At 39.1% G+C, this 4402-nt stretch overlaps 1 non-coding gene across 1 annotated transcript; it reads right to left on the bottom strand.

Annotated features, from left to right (window-relative positions):
* Positions 1-994: 994 nt before the first annotated feature.
* trnaq-cug lies at positions 995-1066 on the bottom strand. Its single transcript has one exon. It is a non-coding gene; the product is annotated as a tRNA-Gln (tRNA).
* Between the last annotated feature and the right edge of the window lie 3336 nt (positions 1067-4402).

The following is a 4402-nucleotide window of genomic DNA, read 5'->3' as shown; positions in this document are numbered from 1 at the left end:
CCAGAGACAATGAAGTCATTGCTTCTGCAGAAACATGAATCATTGGCACTTACATCACATGACATTTTTGATCTCAGTGTGAAGCTCAGCATGAGCTCAGGAGCCATAGATCAAAGACAAAACAGACAGCTTCTGCAGGCGTTACACCCATTCACATAACAAGGGGAATGTAACGATGAAGCCTGTGATGAAAGCTTGTCAATAACTACAATCGTGCTGCTTCAAACGAGGGAAACGGAGCATCCATAGCAACAGCCTGTACTGTACAACAGTGAAATATTTAAAAGAGGAAAACGACTAAATGACTAAGTAAAACACGGCAATTTGAGCATTAAGTCAAGGTGATGATCATTTCATTAACACGTAGGACAGTCATTTTTGCAAACACAAAAAAAGTGGTGAATTAGTTTGTCGTGTCTCAGATAAACGTAAGCTCTACACAAAACCATTTATGGACCAAGACGACACACTAGAGAAGAACTCCAGCCTCCCTCCTCGTGTTGCGACAGCTTTATTTTGGTCTGTCTTATGTAAATGTGTGAGTCACTGTCATTATTCACGATTAATAAGGGCATTATGAATTATGTTACAGGCAGAGTGTCAATAGACACTGCTTACTTTTTGATGGACTGAGTCTATTGTTGATGATAATATAGGCCTATATTGTAAAAATGAATCAAAAAAATGTTAAAAATCTTGAAATAAACAGCCATTGAGGCTGAAAGAGCATTTATCTCTGCAAACCAAAACCTTCTGTTTCTCAGTGAACGTGTCAAGCAAACTCTGAAGTGTGTGAACACTTTAATATTGGGTTACAACAATTCAAAATGATTTCTCACTTGCTGAACAGTTTGAGGGTTACAGAGGTAGAGCAGGGATAGCAATGTGGCAATAACAGACATACTACTTGCTATCACAAGTGATTTCATTTATTTCCATGTGCGATATATTCACCGGTGATCAATACTTGACTAACTGGTGACAATGAAAAGTCAGGTCCCACCGAGATTTGAACTCGGATCGCTGGATTCAGAGTCCAGAGTGCTAACCATTACACCATGGAACCACACCCACGTTTCTCAAAATGTTTTAAAAGGTAGATTTAATTGTCCTGGTTTTGTATTAATAATGTTAATGTTTATGTTAATAATAATCTTTTATGAGTTTAGTTAGTGAGAAATATTGAGACGCATTCATGGAGGGAGAAAACCGGTACTAACTTACCACTGGTTTCAGTTCTTCACCCACTCTCACACCGTCACGTTGTCTGCCCCCTGTTGGTGAGGAGGAGAACGGCAGTGTTTATGCCAAACGGGCTATACAAGCAAGGTTGACTAAATTCATAATGAGACTTGGTATTGGCATTCAAAGTGGATGAAGAAGCAGTGTAATGATGAATAACCCTTCTGTAGGTCTATGTCTATGAAATATTCTCTGGAGACCTCAGCTTTGAAATAATGTAGAAATAACTGTCCAAAGTATTCTTGCAGAAGTCTCCTTCATGCGTGGCCTCTCTAATTAGATTTATTTATAGACAAAACTTTTGTCCTTAATTACTGTCCAAGACTTTGTTAAAGGGCTTACTTGGTTATTGTGTAGAGTTATGCATGTCCAGGTACATTTTGATCTGAATTTAAGAGCTGTTATAGACACAGGAAGTGAAAATGATCAGCCTGACTGGAATGAATACAGATTATCCATTAAGAATGGTTCAGAAAAGATCCAGCTGTGGTCTGATGAATCCTCACAGTTCCTGTAGCAGTTTCTGATTACATTCATTGCGACAATATGAACTGAAGCCCATCTTAACGTAAGTGAGTCTCGGGCGCCGGTAATTCTTTAAAACATTTCATGTTCTCTTCACTCCACATAAATCTACCACCCCGGGTCTCAGCAGCTGATGTCAGACTGAAGTAAAAGTGACAGGTTATCCAGCAGCAGTGTGGTCAGCATCCAGGTGCAGCCTCTTGAGAATAAACCAAAGGTGCAACTCTGTCAGATCATTTAAAAGTATAGCCTCTTTTCAGTGGCAGCTTCTGTGAAAAACAGCTTTGGCTGAAAGCTATAGCTGACAGGCTGACTGCAGCAGAAAGGATTATGCCTGAGGCCTGCATTAGTAAGTCCCTGCAATTCTTCTTTTTCCTCTGCAATATTTTACAGCACTTAAATAATCAGCCTAGAGACAGCCCTGCATAGAATTCATACAATGTCCAGGTTCTATTATTCCATGTGTTGCACCTATATTTTTCATGAAACAAGATCATGTTGAATCCAAGCAAGTGCTTGCTTTGCAGTCTGAACTGCAAAGAACTGACACTGGAAACAAACTAGTTCTCTGCTAATATTGGTTACTGTGCTGCAATTTGACATTATCTGTTTTCTGACAATGTCTGTTAGACATTCATGTAGTCAAGAGTCCTGTACTGTACAACCTAAATTACAATCCCATGAGTCTGTGAACTTTTATTCACATTATGCTTCTATGGCAAGGACACTGAGTGTTTGTTGTTAACTATCTTGAAGTTCTACACTTTCACCTCTGCTAGTTTATGTCTGTGAGGTGGATGTGGGTTGGTGTTGTTTTTTCTCATATGTTTTCCTCTTTGTTAAAGTTGGATTTTCTTATATTATATGTATTGTATTCTTCTGTACCTGTGCTCTATGCATTTTAATGCAAAACACACTGAATTGACTTAATGAAATGTGGCACATGAAGTCTTTAAACTAAATTCTCCACATATTTCATTGTGATTTTTACATCAGAAAACTTGCCAGTTGCATAGAATTTTAACTGGTGGATTTAATCAAGTGAAGTATCAAGTATTCAACACACAATGCTGAAAGAGGAGCAGGAACAGAGAGGCAATTTTTTTCCCCGACTGTGATTAATTTTAAACCTGAAAATGTGTTTGATAGAAAAACAAATTTCTTCCTCTGCTAAATTAGAAATAATGACACAGATGTGGACAGATGAAGATTCAAGAATCTAGTGTTTCATAAAAGTTGACTGATATTATTTAATGATATACTTTGCACTGAACTGTAACCGAGATTAGCCAAGAATGGTTGAACAATAAATCAACATGCGGAAAATCAAAAACATTTCCTTTTTCTTGTCACAGTGACTCAGTTGAAAGGCAGCACCAGCTCCCCTAGCAGCAGTAATCGTACCTGCATTTGAACATGAGTAGTGGTTTCAGTACATTTTCAGGGAAACGTCGTGCTGCGAAGAGTCTGATTTTCACACAGTTTGAACACTTTTCACCCTTCAGTATCTGCCCGGCTCTGAATCTGAAGTCTAGAAGTTAAATGTAATCTCTGTTGGCGCTGTCTTTATCTCTCTTCTCCAACTGAGCTGCGAGAAATCACATGAATTATTTCAATGTTGTGAGGATGTTCAACAAACTACACACAAAATCAAAATCTCTCTTCAGTTCTCACCTTGCCGCAGTGTGACCTTGTCTTTTCTCGCTTCTCTCTCTTTTGAGCTCTCTCTGAAGTGCCCACTTGTATTCGGTCCATTAGATCCTTGACTTACTGGCTGCATTCCCCTTCAGTGGGGCATCACTCAGGGCTTGTTGGCTGTCAGCTGGGCGGCATGTCCATCATCTGCGGAGCTCAGGAAACCTGCTCCTAATAACTGAGAAGCAACCAGAACTCCTCCACTGTATTCAGTAAAGACAACTTGCTTAATAATCAGCCCAAACTCCACTGCATCTCTTTATGCATCAAACATAGTTCAGGCTTTCCATTATACTGAAAGCACATTGTTTTTGTCTGCAGATACTTTTATGCACTTTTGGTTTTGTGGTTGAGGTCATTGGATGCCTGAAGCGGTAGTTAAGCTAGCGCCTGTAAAACCCTGCAGTTTTGTAACATAATGTATTCTGTAATGTATGCATATCATGCACAAATGAAAGACCAATAGATCATTTGATATTTGCATAGTGCAAAATCTAATTCATATATTAACAATTTTAAACTGTTTAAGAATCAAAGTGTTTCCTGATGCAAACCTGGTAGAAAGCTGCTAAGGGAAATCAAAAAGTAACTTAACACCCCCTTTAAAAATCTTGTCTTTGGTGACCACTAGTGGTTTTAACTTCTCACCTCGATGCAGTGATGAACAAGTGTACGCCAGGACCCTGTGACATTACTGGTGTTTGTTACAGTGCAGCGTATTTGTTAGGCTGTGTTCACACTGAGCTGTCTCACTCATTTGAATGGAGGTGTTGTGTCGACCAATCACATGCATGCAAGCGCACATTTCCCTGTGTGAAGTGAACACTGTATTTCTATTGTTCAGCTCATGATCATGTGATTAAAGACGAAAGTTCTGAGTTGTAAAAGCCTGTCTGTGAGTGTTACAAACTATTGTGCAGTGTTTTGGCACCTTATGAGC

This window comes from Seriola dumerili, unplaced genomic scaffold (assembly GCF_002260705.1).
Source record: "Seriola dumerili isolate Sdu_G_001 unplaced genomic scaffold, Sdu_1.0 BDQW01000219.1, whole genome shotgun sequence".
Lineage (NCBI taxonomy): Eukaryota > Metazoa > Chordata > Actinopteri > Carangiformes > Carangidae > Seriola > Seriola dumerili.
Note: the sequence above shows the minus strand (reverse complement) of the source record. Positions and strands in the feature narration are given on the sequence as shown.